This window comes from Natrix helvetica, assembly GCF_964273705.1.
Source record: "Natrix helvetica genome assembly, chromosome: 2".
Lineage (NCBI taxonomy): Eukaryota > Metazoa > Chordata > Lepidosauria > Squamata > Natricidae > Natrix > Natrix helvetica.
The window spans coordinates 290,481,093-290,500,148 of NC_138552.1; positions in this window are offsets into that span (position 1 = coordinate 290,481,093).

A 19,056-nucleotide genomic window follows, 5' to 3' on the forward strand; every position below is an offset into this window, starting at 1 on the left:
TTGGCCGGTGCCAGTTCCAGCGACCCAGGCCGCCAAACCAACCACCGGTTCGGCTGAACCGGGCCAAACCGGTAAGAGCCCACCAAACCGGTAAGAGCCCACCAAACCGGTAAGAGCCCACCAAACCGGTAAGAGCCCACTGTTCTGGAGGCAAGTTGTTCCACTGATTAATTGTTCTAACAGTCAGCTGAAGTTTCTACAGCTCTGGTTGGATGGGGGAGAAATGGAAGGATTTATAATTCTTGCAGACAGCTGGTCATTTGCATCCTTTTTAGAGAGTCATTGAGGCCACTTGAAGCTTCTTCAGCTCTGATTGGATGGTGGGGAATGGAAGGATTTATACTCCTTGCAGACAGCTGGTCATTTGCATCCTTTTTAGAGAGTCATTGAGGCCCCTTGAAGCTTCTTCAGCTGATTGGATGGTGGGGAATGGAAGGATTTATACTCCTTGCAGACAGCTGGTCATTTGCATCCTTTTTAGAGAGTCATTGAGGCCACTTGAAGCTTCATCAGCTCTGACTGGATGGTGGGGAATGGAAGGATTTATATTCCTTGCAGACAGCTGGTCATTTGCATCCTTTTTAGAGAGTCATTGAGGCCACTTACAATACAATAGCAGAGTTGGAAGGGATCTTGGAGGTCTTCTAGTCCAACCCCCTGCCTACGCAGCAGGAAACCCTATACCCGTGATGGCGAACCTATGGCATGCGTGCCACAAGTGGCACGCGGAGCCATTTGTCAGGGCACGCGAGGCGCTGCCCTGTCAGCTGGCCAGCGCGCATGCACGCGCTGGCCAGCTGAGCACCTTTTTAAAAGATATTTTTCGCCTTCCCCAGGCTCCAGGGGCTTTATAGGAGCCTGGGGAGGGCGAAAAGAGCCTCCCCCGCCCCCCCGGAGGCTTCAGGGACGGTCCCTGAACGCTTCGGAACGCTTAAACCCAACCTCCGAGCAAACCGGAAGTCACTTCCGGGTAGCTCGGAGGGTGGTTTTAAGCACACCGAAGGCTTCAGGGAAGCCTCCAGATGGTCCCTGAAGCCTCCGGAGGGCCTCCGGGGGGTTGGGGGAGGCTCTTTTCGCCCTCCCCAGGCTCCTATAAAACCCCTGGAGCCTGGGGAGGGCAAAAAAAACATGTAAAAATGGAGGGGGGGTTGCGCTTTGTGCGCGCATGCGTACTGAGGGGGGTCGCGCGTTGCATTATGGGTGCGGCACGCCCGCACCCGACCCCCCTGCGCTCCCCCCACTTGTGGCATGCGAGCCATAAAAGGTTCGCCATCACTGCCCTATACCATTCCAGACAAATGGCTATCCAACATCTTCTTAAAGACTTTCAGTGTTGGGGCATTCACAACTTCTGGAGGCAACTTCTATTCCACTGATTCATTGTTCTAACTGTCAGGAGTTTTTATCTACGATAAAGGAGAACGGACCCATCAGAACATTTAGAAGACAAGGGCCACACTTTAATGGACAGCAAAGTCCCCATTTTGGACAGAGAGGACTGCTGGTTTGAAAGAGGGGTCTATGTCAAAATTGAGCAGCCCCCTCTCAACAGAGGCGGGGGGGGGGGGGGGGATACCGCATCATCTATCTCCAGTCCACAACAGAATCCTTTCAACAGTTCCAAGAAGGCTCCAAACAACCATTTACACCACTCAAGTGACCCTGAGGACACAAATAAACCTCAACGACCCTCTAAAAGGATGCAGATGACCAGCTGCCTGCAAGGAGTATAAAATACTTCCATTCCTCACCATCCAGCCAGAGCTGAAGAAGCTTCTTGGATGAGAAGGGAAACGTCTTCAAAGAAAAAACAGAAAGTCCAGTTGCCTCTTGAAAAAAAACAAAATCACCTTTGGGACAACCATGACCTGGATGGCTGAGAATCTCTACAGACCCCCAGTCTTTGCAGGGGCCTCCCCATGATTTCTCCTTCATCCCTGCCTGCCCCAAATCTCATTTCCCCCCCCTCCCACACACACACACACAAACACCCTGCCTTTCCCCCCCCTCCCCAGCAGCCGTTGGCTCCCATCAGATTTCCAATGGCCAATACAGCTTGTCGATACCGAGTCCAGTCACCCCGAAGTGGAGCGTGTGTTCTCTACCCTGTCAATCAATAGGCAGCTGCCGTCGCTATAGATAACTCTGTTGGCGATTTTTATTTGGATGTTTTTCTGGGTTTCCTCTCTTGGCCTCTGCCCCTGGGCATTCATGCGTGCCAGGAGCCAGGCCTGCCCAGCCAGCCTGAACTTGTGGACTGGATTGCTAATCAGAAGAGAGAGACAAAAGGGAAAAAAAATATTCCGATCCGTTGCGGGCAACTTACTAAGGAAAGACAAACGTGTCTCTATTGCTTTGGTGGGCTTTCACTCTTAAATCCGTTCCAGCGTGCTTCTCTGCAGGTAGACCTCGACTTACAACGGTTCGTTCAGTAGCCATTCAAAGTTACAATGGGACTGGAAAAGGTGAGCTATGACCGTTTTTCATAGTTACGACCTTTGCAGCAACCCAGTGATGGAATAGAATCGAATAACAGAGTTGGAAGGGACCTTGGAGGTCTTCTAGTCCAACCCCCTGCTTAGGCAGGAAACCCTACACCACTTCAGACAAATGGTTATTCAACATCTTCTTAAATACTTCCAGTGTTGGGGCATTCACAACTTCTGGAGGCAAGCTGTTCCACTGGTTAATTGTTCTCACTGTCAGGAAATTTCTCCTCAGTTCTAAGTTGCTTCTCTCCTTGATTAGTTTCCACCCATTGCTTCTTGTTCTACCCTCAGGTGCCCTGGAGAATAGCTTGACTCCCTCTTCTTTGTGGCAGCCCCTGAGATATTGGAACGCTGCTATCATGTCTCCCCTAGTCCTTCTTTCTATTCAACTAGACATACCCAGTTCCTACAACCGTTCTTCATATGTTTTAGTCTCCAGTCCCCTAATCCTCTTTATTGCTCTTCTCTGCACTCTTTCTAGAGTCTCCACATCTTTTCTACATCGTGGCGACCAAAACTGAATGGTGTATTCCAAGTGTGGCCTTACCAAGGCATTATAAAGTGGTATTAACACTTCACGTGATCTTGATTCTCTCCCTCTGTTGATGCAGCCTAGAACTGTGTTGGCTTTTTTGGCAGCTGCTGCACACGGCTGGCTCCTATTTAAATGGTTGTCCACTAGGACTCCAAGATCCCTCTCACAGTTATCGCTATGATCATGCAAACAAAATTGGGATGCTTGCAAACTGGTTATTATTTATGATGTGCCCAACGATCCCCTTTTGTGACCGTCTGACTAAGAAAGTCAATGGGGTAGCCGGATTCACTTAACAACCAGGTTACCCACTTAGCAACTGCAGTGATTCACTTCTTAACGAAGGTGGCAAGAAAAGTCGTACAATTCTGCAAGACTCGCTTAACAAATATCTCACTGAACAACAGAAATATTGGGCTGGAGGAATACCTGCACTGATTTTTTAAAATGACATAATACAGGTAGCCCTCGACTTACAACAGTCCATTTATCAACCATTCAAAGTTACAACGTGATTGAAAAAAAGTAACTTACAGCCGTTATTCATCCTTGCAACCAATACAGTATCCCCCATTGTCCTGTGTTCAGAATTCGGATACTTGCCAACTGGCATAGATCTATGACTGTTGCAATGTCTGGGGGGTGGGGTGACATGTCATGTGATCCCCTTTTGTGACCTTCGGCCAACAAAATCACTGGGGAAGCCCAATCCACTTAACAACTGTGTTACTAGCTTAACAACCGCAGTGATTCCCTTAACAATTATGGAAAGAGAGGTCGTAAGATGGGGGGGAGGACTCATTTAATAACTGTCTCGCTTAGCAACAGAAATTTTGGGTACAGTTGTGGGGATAAGTCCAGAAATACCTGCATTCTGATCCATTGCTTCCAACTTACTAGGGACAGACAAATTTATCTACATATTGCTTTGGTGGGCTTTCATTCTTAAGACTGTTCTAGCGTGCTTCCTTACTAATATTTTTGAATGGCACATTATTCTTCTTTGGAGGTCACATTCGCCCTTCCAAACTTGCTTTTTTTAAAACCATGTTCTCCTGCGTTGAGTCTCAAGCACCCTTTCCCTCAAAGATATTTTAGGCAAGAAAAACAAAATGCACAGGTATAGTATAGGGCTGTGATGGCGAACCTTTTCTGTACGGCATGCCAAAATTCAATTTGCCCACACCAATTCAATCCTCCCCACCCACATGCGCCTGTACGCGACCCAACCACCCGCACATATGTGCATGACCGCTCCCCAGGCTCCAGAGAAGCCTGGGGAGGGCAAAAACAGTCTCTCCCAGCTCTCCGGAAGGGCAAAAAATCAGCTGGCCTGCGTACACGTGTGCACCAGAGCTGATGGCTGGGGTGTCAGCAAATATGGCTCCGTATACCCCCTGTGGCATGCGTGCCATAGGTTCACCATCACGGGTATGCACAGGTACAGTATAGGTGGTACCTTCCTCAATAGTAGTAACTGTGAAAGGGATCTTGGAGTCCTAGTGGACAACCATTTAAACATGAGCCAGCCGTGTGCAGCAGCTGCCAAAAAAGCCAACACAGTTCTAGGCTGCATCAACAGAGGGATAGAATCAAGATCACGGGAAGTGTTAATACCACTTTATAATGCCTTGGTAAGGCCACACTTGGAATACTGCATTCAGTTCTGGTCACCACGATGTAAAAAAGATGTGGAGACTCTAGAAAGAGTGCAGAGAAGAGCAACAAAGAGGATTAGGGGACTGGAGGCCAAAACATACAAAGAACGGTTGCAGGATCTGGGTATGTCTAGTTTAATGAAAAGAAGAACTAGGGGAGACATGATAGGAGTGTTCCAATATCTCAGGGGTTGCCCCAAAGAAGAGGAGTCAAATTATTCTCCAAGGCAACTGAGGGTAGAACAAGAAGCAATGGGTGGAAACTAATCAAAGAGAGTAGCAACCTAGAACTAAGGAGGAATTTCCTGACAGATAGAACAATTATTCCGTGGAACAACTTGCCTCCAGAGGTTGTGAATGCCCCAACACTGGAAGTTTTTAAGATGTTGGATAAGTTATATAGGGTTTCCTACCTAAGCAGGGGGTTGGACTAGAAGACCTCCAAGGTCCCTCCAACTCTGTTATTCTATTCTATTTTATATTTAATAAATTATGTTTGAGGGTTCCTTGGTTAAGCATCTCAGGATTACGAGAAAAATCACACAAAATTCGCAAAGTGGCATCTTGAATCATATACCAACTGCTGATAGCTTCCCAGATCTCCCAGCCTCAGGATCAAGGCAAGAAATATGAATTTATTTATTTTATTATAACTGGCTTCTTGCAAGATGAAAGAATGCCTAGGAGTCTGTAGCTTCTTACGTCTCTCTCTCACACACACACACCTAATTAATATTCTAATGCGGTGTTTTTCAATCCACCAAGTTTAAGGTGTGTGGACTTCAATTCCCAGAATTCCCCAGCCAGCATAACTGGCTGGGGAAGTCCACACAGGTTAAAGTTGCTACAGTTCAAAAACATTATTATAAGCATATCTGGGGTTTCTTCCTTGCACGAAATATTTCAGTTTTTGCAACAGGGCTACAGGCAAAAGGAGGAGAAATAGGAAGGAAGAACATATGAAGAACGGTTGCAGGAACTGGGTATGTTTAGCTTAAGAGAAAGAAGGACTAGGGGAGACATGATAGCAGTCTTCCAATATCTCAGGGGTTGCCACAAAGAAGAGGGAGTCAAGCTATTCTCCAAGGCACCTGAGGATAGAACAAGAAGCAATGGGTGGAAACTAATCAAGGAGAGAAGCAACTTAGAACTGAGGAGAAATTTCCTGACAGTTAGAACAATTAATCAGTGGAACAGCTTGCCTCCAGAAATTGTGAATGCCCCAACACTGGAAGTCTTTAAGAAGATGTTGGATAGCTATCTGTCTGAAACGGTATAGGGTTTCCTGCCTAGGCAGGGGGTTGGACTAGAAGACCTCCAAGGTCCCTTCCAACTCTACTATTGTATTGTATTGTATTGTATTGTATTGTATTGTATTGTATAGAAGGAAGGAAGGAAGGAAGGAAGGAAGGAAGGAAGGAAGGAAGGAAGGAAGGAAGGAAGGAAGGAAGGAAGGAAGGAGGCAGGGCTCAGATATTAAATGAAGAAACTGCTGCTCAAATGAGTTATTTTATTTACTTGCAAAAACAAAAATCCCTCTCTTCTTTGCTTGGAGTTTAGTTCGTTCCTGTTGCCCTAAACTCCTGCTTGTTAGCACTTCTGGAGAAATAAAATATTGCACATTGTTCCCCCTATGTTTTTTACCTGCTTAAATCCAGCTGCCAAGGACCACAGGTTATCAGGGATGATCAACTATAATGGATCAAGCTATTCTCCGAAGCACTTGAAGACAGGACGAGAAGCAAGGGATGGAAACCTATCAAGGAGAGAAGCAACCTGGAATTAAGGAGAAAATTCCTGGCAGTGTGGACATTTAATCAGTGGAACAGAAGTTCCCTCCAGAAGTTGTGAATGCCCCAACACTGGAAGTTTTTAAGAAGAGATTCAACAACCATTTGTCTGAAATGGTATAGGGCTCTCCTGCTCAAGCAGGGGGTTGAACTAGAAGACCTCCAAGGTCCCTTCCACATCTATTCTATTCTATTCTATTCTATTCTATTCTATTCTATTCTATTCTATTCTATTCTATTCTACTCTACTCTACTCTACTCTACTCTACTCATTCCATATTCCTATTCTGACCTTTAATTCTCCCTTCCTTCTGTTTGAGAAACAGGTGAAGGTTTAAAATGCTGTCTTTATCATTATCAAATATTTCTATCTACCAGGGAAATTTAGGTGGAAATATATGGGCAAGGCTAATACATTTCACTGTGATTCATCCTAAACGCTATAGTGTGTGTGTGTTTGTGTGTGTGTGTGCCCACACACCCCTATCTCACAGATGTATAAAAGCAGCAGCTGGTGGAGGCTACTTCCTGAAATTGAGTATTATAATGATTTTTGGATAGAATGAAAAATGATTTACATAATAAGCTTTTTTAGACTCCGGTAATGGAAATACCTACGGAGATATTTGGGAGGCATCTATCTCTAATAGACACATGTTTTAAAGGACTTTAATTATAAATAAATTTTCCCCTATTCCAACTACTAAATGAAACTAAAAATATTCTGAGGGTGGAGATACCTTCTCCAAGCTTGTGGGTTTCGCTACTAGGCTAGGTAAGAGTCACATCAGGGGTCTTGTGATGAGTCTAATGATGGGCCTTGTGTGAGTCACATCAGGTGTGGGTCCTGTCAGGTATTCTGACCTAGGCTTCCCCAGCAGCACGAAGCCGAGTCCTTGTCCCAATAAACCCCTTTTATTTAATTGACAGTGAATTCCTCTCCAGCAAACTCTTTCCTCTCCCACCGTCTTTCAAGAGAGTTCACAATTACCGACTTTTATCAGGCTTGGAGAGTGGCCAGGCCCATATCTTTCAGATGCCGCAATACTTGGCAAGAAGGCAGGAATAAACTTATTGTCTCCTGCAAACTCCACTCCCCTTTTGCTCCTCTTTTATTCCCTGTGGGCGGGGCCATTCACCGTCCACCTGTGGCCTTACTCCCAAGTCGACCCTTGTTCCTTAGCTGTTCTCTTCATCTGGCAACTCTGTGCACGCGCACACTGGGAACAGGCTCCAGCTGTAAAACTGCCTCACTGATGTCTGACTCTGAAGGCAGCTGATAACTGGCATACGACCCTATGCCTCCGACATAGAGCCCTCATCAGAGCTTTCCCCAGACTCCAGGACCTGCCCATGTTCCTCCCCAACCTCCTCACTGTCCGATTTTGCTGCCAACTCCGTTGGCGGGCCACAACATCAGGTGTCCATCTGACATGACCCACCCCTGACCCATCACAAGACCCTCCCCATCACAAGGCCCACTGATCATACAAAGCAGAAGAACACCAACATCGATTTTTCCCTAAATTATGCTGAAGTAGTTACCTAGCTTAGTAATGAAATGCTTCGAAGCTAACTTACCAAGCTCAAAGAATGAACATTCATCCTAACCCAAGCTACCAATATTCACAGGGTGTTGCCTTTAAAGAAAAGCAAGGAAGTACCAGTTGCCTCTTGGGAAAAGCACCTTTGGGACAACCATGACCTGGGTATGACTGAGAATCTCCATAGACGTTGAGCTATTCACTCTGGGATGAAAACCCTTCAAACGGTGTGGGAGTATGAATGGATTTCCAGGGGGGAAATTGCAGACTACAGGAGCCATTTGTGCTTCAAGTTAGAGATGGAGATTAACACAGAGTCATCCCAACATCCTGCGCCTGTCTTCAAGAGGGAAGGGACACAAGGCAGAAAAAAAACACCCTGCAGAAAGCTCCAGAACACGGTCCTTTCAGCAGCTCCAAGAAGGCTCCACACCCACTTGTGCTACTCAGGTGACCCTGAGGACACAGACAAACCTCCAAGTGGCCTCGCGGTCTCTCTAAAAGGACGCAAATGACCAGCTATCTGCAAGGAGTGTAAATCCTTCCATTCCCCTGCCATCCAGTCAGAGCTGAGAAAAGTCTACAGACTTTTAGCTATGCAATTTGGGATGAATCCCCTTTGAATGGTGTGGGAGTAGGAATGGATTTCCAGAGAAAAGAATTGCAGGCTACAGGAACCATTAGCACTACTCAGGTGAGCCTGGGGATACAGATAAACGTCAAGGTGGCCTCAACGACCCTCTAAAAGGGATGCAAATGACCAGCTGTCTGCAAGGAATATAAATCCTTCCGTTCCTCACCATCCAGTCAGAGCTGAAGAAGCTTCAAGTGGCCTCAATGTCTCTCTAAAAAGATGCAAATGACCAGCTGTCTGCAAGGAATATTAAACCCTTCCTTTCCCCACCATCCAGTCAGAGCTGAAGAAGCTTCAAGGGGCCTCAATGACTCTCTAAAAAGATGCAAATGACCAGCTGTCTGCAAGGAATATAAATCCTTCCGTTCCTCACAATCCAGTCAGAGCTGAAGAAGCTTCTTGGAGGAGAAGCGAAACGTCTTAAAAAGAAAAAACAGAAAGTCCAGTTACCTCTTAGAAAAAGCACCTTTGAGACAACCATGAGTCTGGATGATTGAATAAAAACTTCCAGTGTTGGAGTGTTCAAAACTTCTGAAGGGAAGTTGTTCCACTGGTTAATTGTTCTCACTGTCAGGAAATTTCTCATCAGGAACTGGGTAGGTCTAGTTTAATGAAAAGAAGGGCTAGGGGGGGACATGATAGCAGTCTTCCAATATCTCAGGGGTTGCCACAAAGAAGAGGGAGTTTCCACCCATTGCTTCTTGTTCTGTCTTTGGTTGCTTTGGAGAATAGCTTGACTCCTTCTTCTTTGTGGCAGTCCCTGAGATATTGGAACCTTTCTCCCATCATAGCCTTGAAACTTACTGGTGCCTTGAAGGCAGCTTCTTTTTCAAACTAACCCATCTTACAGGGAGAGTAAAAACGGTGGAAAGGGGGACTTTGGTAGGGAAGAAGCAGCTTCAGTTTCAAGAGAATTTTGGGTCCTTAAGTCCTTTCAGCCCTAAACAAATAGCCCCTCCCCTGCATAAACATAATTTGCATCATGTATTTATTATGTGCATATGTGCCCAGAGCTCAACATAAGATGGGTGGTTCTATAAATGCTTTAAATAAATGCATTATTCATTATTAACACACTGTTAGAAAGCCAGTTTGGTGAAGTAGTGAAGGAGACTGTGAGTTCTAGTTCCGCCTTAGGCATGAAAGCCAGCTGGGTAACTTTGAGCCAATCACCAGGAGACAGAGAGTTCTAGTCCTGCTTTCTGTATGAAAATCAGTTGGGTAACTTTGGCCCAATCACCAGGTGACAGAGAGTTCTAGTCCTGCTTTATGTACAAAATTCAGTTGGGTAACTTTGAGCCAATCACCAGGTGACAGAGAGTTCTAGCCCTGCTTTACATATGAAAATCAGTTGGGTAACTTTGGCCCAATCACCAGGTGACAGAGAGTTCTAGTCCTGCTTTACGTACCAAAATCAGTTGGGTAACTTTGAGCCAATCACCAGGTGTCAGAGAGTTCTAGCCCTGCTTTACATATGAAAATCAGTTGGGTAACTTTGGCCCAATCACCAGGTGACAGAGAGTTCTAGTCCTGCTTTACGTACCAAAATCAGTTGGGTAACTTTGAGCCAATCACCAGGTGACAGAGAGTTCTAGCCCTGCTTTATGTACAAAATTCAGTTGGGTAACTTTGAGCCAATCACCAGGTGACAGAGAGTTCTAGCCCTGCTTTACATATGAAAATCAGTTGGGTAACTTTGGCCCAATCACCAGGTGACAGAGAGTTCTAGTCCTGCTTTACGTACCAAAATCAGTTGGGTAACTTTGAGCCAATCACCAGGTGACAGAGAGTTCTAGCCCTGCTTTACATATGAAAATCAGTTGGGTAACTTTGGCCCAATCACCAGGTGACAGAGAGTTCTAGTCCTGCTTTACGTACGAAAATCAGTTGGGTAACTTTGAGCCAATCACCAGGTGACAGAGAGTTCTAGTCCTACTTTAGGTATACAAATCAGCTGAGTCCTAACTGAACTAAAATGAGCCAAAACTCACTCAACCACTGTCTTGCTTAGCAACGGAAATTTTGGCGCCCATTGTGACTGTAAGTCAAGGATTACCTGTCAATTTATTTCATTTCCTCAATTTGTTTGCCACCCATCTGGCAAAGAAGAAGAAGGCAACCCTGGATGGCTCACAATATCTTAAATATAGATAGTCCTCGACTTACGGCTAAAATTGAGCCCAACATTTCTGTTCTTAAGCGAGACATTTGTGAGTTTTGCCCCATTGTACAACCTTCCTTGCCACAATTGTTAAGTGAATCACTGCAGTGGATAAGTTGGTAACCTGGTTGTTAAGTGAATCTCGCTTCCCTGTTGACTTTGCTTGTCAGAAAGTCGCCAAAGGGGATCCCATGACCCCAGGATACTGCGACCGTCATAAATATGAACCACTTGCCAACTGTGTGACTTTTGATATGATCATGGGGAAACTTCAAAGGCGGTAACTGAAAAATGGTCATAACTCACTTTTTTCAGTGCCATTGCAACTTTGAAAAGTCGCTAAGTGAACTGTTGTAAGTCAAGGGCTTTGTTGTTGTTAGTTGTGGAGTCGTGTCTGACGCATCGCAACCCCATGGACAACATTCCTCCAGGCCTTCCTGTCCTCCACCATCCTCTGGAATCCATTAAAGCTCACGCCTTCTGCTTCGGTGACTCCATCCAGCCACCTCATTCTCTGTCATCCCCTTCTTCTTCTTTTGCCCTCCATCTTTCCCAGCATGAAGCTCTTCTCCAGGGAGTCCTTCTTTTTCATTAGGTGGCCAAAGTATTTGAGTTTCCCCTTCAGGATCTGGCCTTCTAAAGAGCAGTCAGGGTTGATCTCCTCTAGGACTGACCGGTTGGATGGCCTTGCAGTCCAAGGGACTCAATGTAGGAGACTTCTTCTCCAGCACCAGAGTTCAAAGGCCTCCATTCTTTGGCGCTCAGCCTTTCTTATGGTCCAACCTTCACAGCCATCCATTGCAACTGGGAAAACCAGAGCCTTGATTAGACGCCCTTTTGTTGGCAGGGGGAGGTCTCTGCTTTTTGGTAGGCTGTAGTCGAGGACTATCTTTACACAAACAAGTACATACTATAAATACATACCTTTGCCAGGGCATTAAACACCCAGTTTTGAGCTACATAGCACCTGGAGAGGGGAGCATCAATTGCAAGCATACCCCGACCCTCACCCCACTTCATTAACACGTCGCTCAGGCAGGCGGCAGGAGAAGGGGTGTGTGCGATGCTCTTTAAAAAAATATATTAAAAAGTAAAGTCAACCCTCTTTAAATGGACCATATGCCACTGTTCCCACCCGACTCCCCCTCCTCCTCTGGGGCACAATTGGCATCCCCCCACCATGGCAATGACGGGTCCTACCCCCCCCCTACTCCTCACTGTGCAACATCCCACCTGCCCAGCCAGATGCTTCGTGCTTTCTCAGCCTGGTGAAATGAGGATACCACAGCCCCCTCCTCCGCCTTCCCTTAAGCACCCAACCTATACACACACACAAACACACACACACAAACACATCGCGGCCTGCCAATTTTGCAAAAGGAGGAGGGAGCTTCTGCAACAAGGAGGCTGATGACTACCAGGGTTGTTATGTTTTTTTTAAACACGTTGTAGCGTATTTGTAAACATTGTTAATCCCAGGTCGGCAAGCAGATGGTGCCGTTAATTGCACCTGGGAAAGGAATGAGACCTCGAGGTGGGCTGCATTTGCAGACGCCGATTAGAGCCCGGCGCGGGAAATTCGAGGCAGGATAGAATTAGGTGGAGGGGGGGGGGAGTGGAAACTCCAGGAAATGAGATTCCTCCGACGTTAACCCGGGGAACGGGAAGCCATATGAAGTAGGGGTGTTTGTTCTGCTTTGCTACAAGGGAAGGGGAGGTGGGATGGTCACATCTGGAGCAGTGGTGGGATTCAAACATTTGTTACTACTGGTTCTGTGGGCGTGGCTTGGTGGGCATGGCTTGGCTTGGCTTGGTGGGTGTGGCTTGGTGGTCACGGCAGGGGAAGGATACTGTAAATTTCCATTCCCTCCCGATCACCTGGGACTCAGGAGGCAGAGAATAGATGGGGGCGTGGCCAGCCAGAGGTGGCATTTGCTGGTTCTCCGAACTACTCAAAATTTCCACTACTGGTTTTCCAGAACCTGTCCAAAATGGCTGAACACCACCTCTGCTCAAGGCCCATGGGCGGAATCTGGCCTGCAGGGTGGTTAGATGTGGCCCACGGAAGGGCGCTGCCTGGAAACAGCAAAGGACCAGCCCGTGGTGCCTCTTTCCCGTTCCCCCCCTACCTCCGCCCAGGCTCCGTTTTCACTGGAAGTGTTAGATTGGGTAATGAAAGGCAGAGAAGGCTAAGATAACAACAGCTCTTTATTTGGTCAAGTACAGGCATCCACTGAGGGAGAGGTCTGGCAGCTCCCTTTTTAAAGGGGAGCTGTCCAGCGCTTCAGCCAATCAGGTTTCTCTCTGTTCCCGCCTGAAAAGAGAGGACCTGGCTGGAAACTACTATTGTCCTTACAACAACTAGAGGGGGGAGTATCTTACAGGAAGTCTTTAAGAAGATGTTGGATAGCCATTTGTCTGAAACTGTATAGGGTTTCCTGCCTAGGCAGGGGGTTGGACTAGAAGACCTCCAAGGTCCCTTCCAACTCTGCTATTGTATTGATCAGCTGGGACTCAGGAGGCAGAGAATAGTTGGGGGCGAGGCCAGCCAGAGGTGGTATTTGCCGGTTTTCCAACTACTCAAAATTTCCGCTACTGGTTCTCCAGAACTGGTCAAAACCTGCTGAATACTACCACTGATCCGGAGGTGGGGTAACCTGAAGGTGAGCGGAGAGAATTCCGGGGATTGAAGTCCACATCTCTTGGGAATTCTGGAGTTGGAAATGCACCTTTGTGGAGATTCTGGGAGTTGAACTCTAGAACATGAGAATTCTGGGAGGTGAAGTTTGTAAAAACACTGGAAGTCTTTAAGAAGATGTTGGATAGCCATCTGTCTGAAACGGTATAGGGTTTCCTGCCTAGGCAGGGGGTTGGACTAGAAGGCCTCCAAGGTCCCTTCCAACTCTACTATTGTATTGTATTGTATTCATGGGAATTCTGGGGGTTGATGGCATCACTTCTTGGGAATTCTGGGAACTAAAAGTCCACAAACCTCCTGGGAATTCTGAAGATGGAGACCCAGATCTCTTTGGAATTCTGGAGGTTTGAGTCCATATTTTGGGGGGGGGATTCTGGGAGTTGAAGCCGACCCAGCTTGGGAATTCTGGAGGTTGCAGTCCATATTTTGGGGGAAGTCCATATTTCTGGGAGCTGAAGCCCACACATCTTAGAGTTGCTAAGACTGACAAAAACGTCCCCTTTAGTTTCTGGGCACAACATGCCCCCCGTTTCTTTTTAAGACCCTCAAACCTTTCTTGCTCCATGGTTCTGGGTTGAAGGCCCCAATTCTTGCCATGTACTGGTCGTTAAGTGTGAAAAAAAGCCATGTCACTTTTTTTCAGTGCTGTCGTAATTTCAAAAGGTCAGTAAACGAATGGTTGTAAGTCCGAGGACCACCTGTATGCAACACCCAGGGCAGCTAACAAAGTACAGGTAGGCCTCAAGAGCACAACTGAGCCCAAAATGTATGTTGTGAAGTGAGAAATTTGTTAAGTGAGTTTTGTTCCATTTTACGACCTTTCTTGCCACAGTTGTTAAGTGAATCATTGCAGTTGTCAATTCAGTAACACGGTTGTTAAGTGAATCTGGTTTTCAAAAATTGACTTTGCTTTGTCAGAAGGTCGCAAAAGAGGTTCATGTGACCCCCCCTGGACACCGCAACCGTCATAAGTGTGAGTCAGTTGTCAAGCATCCAAAATGTAAACCATGTGACCATGGGGATGCTACAATGGTCATAAGTGTGAAAAATGGTCATAAGTCACGTTTTCAAGGACGTTGCATTCGAAGTTACAACTTCGAATGATCCCTAAGTGAAGTGTTGTAAGTCAAGGATTCCTCGTATAAAAACATAACCATTGATTAAATAACAGAAATAACATAACGAAGCATAAAAGAGCAGCTTTTCATGTCTAGTTTAATGAAAAGAAGGACTAGGGGAGACATGATAGCAGCGTTCCAATATCTCAGGGGCTGCCCCAAAGAAGAGGGGGTCAAACTATTCTCCAAGGCACCTGAGGGTAGAACAAGAAGCAATGGGTGGAAACTAATCAAGGAGAGAAGCAACTTAGAACTCAGGAGAAATTTCCTGACAGTGAGAACAATGAATCAGTGGAACAGAAGTTGCCTCCAGAAGTTGTGAATGCCCCAACACTGGAAGTCTTTAAGAAGATGTTGGAATGGCCATTTCTCTGGAACGGTATAGGGTTTCCTGCCTAGGCAGGGGGTTGGACTAGAAGACCTCCAAGGTCCCTTCCAATTCTGTTATTCTATTCTATTCTAGCTGGGGGAGAAGATAACAGCATGATGCGTCTTCCATCAGTTTTTTTATCCAATGTGCTGGATCCTATTGATGCCTCTGCCCATGATAAGTTTATATTTATTACATTTTATCATTTTCATTTTTGGAAGTAGTTCTGATCAGCTCGGCAGAAGGCAGCAAGTGGTTTTGAGAAGGTGGAGGGCAGCATCTACTCGTGAAAATCCACATTTCTTATTCAAACTCTTAAAAACAGGACATCAAAAGATTCCTTAGCTGCGCCTGCCATAAGAACGGGACAAATTACCACAGCCAACTTGCCATAGTACAATTCGCGGCGGGACAATTTAACAATTCTATTTAATTATTTAAAACTAGCTGATAACCCGGCATTGCCCAGGTATTTATTTATAGGGGGAAAATATCTGGACCACACGTAATTTCTAATATTGGATTTTCCCCCTTACCAGAGGGAGCCCCCTTGTAGAGCACTATGAAGTCGTTACCATGGCAACTCCACTGCGCTGAACAGTAGAAGCCATTTTACAGCAGTACGGTAGAAACCATTTTAAGGCACAACAGGCTGTATCTTAACAGAACACACATACCGAGGGATTTTAGAGGTGTCTTAGCCCAACAGTATTTTTCTCCAGAGAGTAAGTCATCTGTGTGCCAAGTTTGGTTGAAATTGCTCAAGGCGTTCCAGTGTTATGTTGAAACACACACACACACACACAGAGTAAAAATTATTTTAATTTTTGCCATTCAAATTTCATTCCGTCCCTTCTTTCTTTAATAGAACAGAATTCTTGATTGGCCAAGTGTGATTAGACACACAGAGAATGTTTCCGGTGCGTAAGCTCTCAATGTACAAAAACAATAGTGATAAGCAACAAAGTTATAGTCATAAGAAAATACGGCGATAGGTAATAGGGAAGATGAGAATAATGATGGTAACACTGCCTTCCTCGATAGTTTGACGGTGTTGTGGGAATTAGTTGTTTAGCAGAGTGATTCCATTCCATAATTTCTTTGATATTAGTATAACTCTTGTCCCGCAGAGAGTTGTCCAGTTGTCCTTGGCCGTGGTGAGTTGGCTCTGGCAGGTTGATCATGGCGAGCTGGCTGTGGTGAATTGTCATAGACCAGGGGTGTCAAACTCAAGGCCCGGGGCCTGGATCCGACCCGCAGGGTGCTTAGATCTGGTCTGCGGGGCTGCCCTGAAAAAAGCAAAGGACTGGCCCACAGTGCCTCTGCCAACGAAAATGGAGCTCGGGAGGGCCACGCACAAGCAAAGTGCATGCATGGAAGATATAATACAAACCAATAGCAGAGTTAGAAGGGACCTTGGAGGTCTTCTAGTCCAACCCCCTGCCTAGGCAGGAAACCCTATACCGTTTCAGACAAATGGCCATTCCAACATCTTCTTAAAGACTTCCAGTGTTGGGGCATTCACAACTTATGGAGGCAACTTCTGTTCCACTGATTCATTGTTCTCACGGTCAGGAAGTTTCTCCTCAGTTCTAAGTTGCTTCTCTCCTTGATTAGTTTCCACCCATTGCTTCTTGTTCTGCCCTCAGGTGCCTTGGAGAATAGCTTGACTCCCTCTTCTTTGCGGCAACCACTGAGATATTGGAACACTGCTATCATGTCTCCCCTAGTCCTTCTTTTCATTCAACTAGACATATCCAGTTCCTGCAACCGTTCTTCACATGTTTTAGTCTCCAGTCCCCTGATCATCTTTGTTGCTCTTCTCTGCACTCTTTCTAGAGTCTCCACATCTTTTCTACATCGTGGCGACCAAAACTGAATGCAGTATTCCAAGTGTGGCCTTACCAAGGCATTATAAAGTGGTATTAACACTTCACGTGATCTTGATTCTATCCCTCTGTTGATGCAGCCTAGAACTGTGTTGGCTTTTTTGGCAGCTGCTGCACACGGCTGGCTCCTATTTAAATGGTTGTCCGCTAGGACTCCAAGATCCCTTTCACAGTTACTACTGTTGAGCAAGGTGCCACCTATACTGTACCTGTGCATTTCCTTTTTGTTGCCTAAATGTAGAACCTTACTCTTTTCAGATATGCACGCTCTCATTTGCGAACTGAGATCCCACTTCTGCCCCCAACCCGAGTGACGTCGAGCTGTCCACACCCACCCTGGCACCCCGAAGTCAAACACAACCCTGAATGCGGCCCTCGATGGAATCGAGTTTGACACTCCTGTCACAGAGTCCCCTGCCACATCTCCACACAAGCCACCTTGAGACAGGCTAATGAAAGAAGTCAAGATTTATTTGAGTTGGTCCTGAGAGACCCTTTGGTTACTGAGCAAAGAAACTGCTGAACACCTATAATTCTCAAAGAGTTTTGCCTCAGGTCTATGTATAAACAGGTACAGGGAGTCCTCGACTTACAACAGTTCACTTAGCGACCGGTCAAAGTTACAACAGCACCAAAAAAAGTGACATGGCCCTTTTTCACACTTAAGGGCTGTTCTAGCATCTAGCATGGTCACGTGATTTACATCTGAATGCTTGACAACTGGTTCATATTTATGACCGTTTCCATGTCATGTGATCCGTTTTTGCAACCTTCTGAACAGCAAAGTCAATGGGGAAGGCAGGTTCACTTAACAACCAGGTGAATAACAACTGCTGTGATTCACTTAATAGCGGTGGTAAAATGGGGCAAAATTCACTCAACTGTCTCGCTTAGCAACAGAAATGTTGGGCTCAATGGGGGGGTCATAAGTCGAGGACTACCTGTATGCAATTGAATTCAATTCAAACTAGAAAACCAAAAGTGTCCAAAATCTATCTATCTATCTATCTATCTATCTATCTATCTATCTATCTATCTATCTATCTATCTATCTATCTACCTACCTACCTACCTACCTACCTACCTACCTACCTACCTATCTACGTATCTATAAAAATGGCTCTGTGTGTATATATATGTTCCAGCATAACTCTGGAACGCCTCGAGCAATTTCAACCAAAGTTGGTACACAGATGACTTACTTTTTGGAAACAAATAATGTGGGGGTAAGACACCCCTAACACTCCTCAGGGTGTGTGTTCTGTTAAGATACAGCCGGTTGTGCCTTAGAACGGCTTCTACTGTACTGCCATAAAATGGCTTCTACTGTACAGCGCAGTGGAGTTGCCATGGTAATGGCTTCACAATACTCCACAAGGGGGCTCCCTCTCTTAAGGGGGAAAATTCAACATTAGAAATTACGTTGGGTCCGGACATTTTCCCCCTATAAATAAATACCCAGGCAATACCAGATTATCAACTAGTTATAAATCAATATGGTGGTTCATTATTTGCAATAATCCGTGAAGAAAACAACGGGGACAGGGGGAAAAGAAAAATCTTGCAAACAGCAACCAACAAAATCACTGCATTTTCCCTGGCTATTAAGACCAACAACTGCATACCGAACATTTGCAATCAGAAAACGTATTTCTGATCTTGCAGATATACTTAAAAAAAAGACACTATTTTTTTACGACATGGAGCTAAGTGATTTTTATATTACATATAAAGTTACATCACAAAGACAATAATATTTAGGCTTGAGGGCAAATCTAAAATGGGACAGAATATAAAAATGGGATTTTCACATTTAAAAATACTCAGGAAATGACTTGGAAGAGAAACAATGATCTACTTAATGGAGCGCGTTTGTTGAACAGGAAGATAAAAAACCCAGGAAGCTAGCTAATTCCTGAGTTAAGGATCGGCATAGTTATATCTTCGTTATAATGGATCACTCAATTTCCTGTCTGATGCTACTGGATCCTTTTCACTTATCAAAAGGGGTGTTAAAGAGGGTGGGGCACATAGAATAGAATACGGGTTGGAAGGGACCTTGGAGGTCTTCTAGTCCAACCCCCTGCTCAGGCAGGAGACCCTATACCAGGGGTATCAAATTCCTGCAGCAATTCCTTTAATAACTGTGGCAAGAAAAGCCGCAAAATGG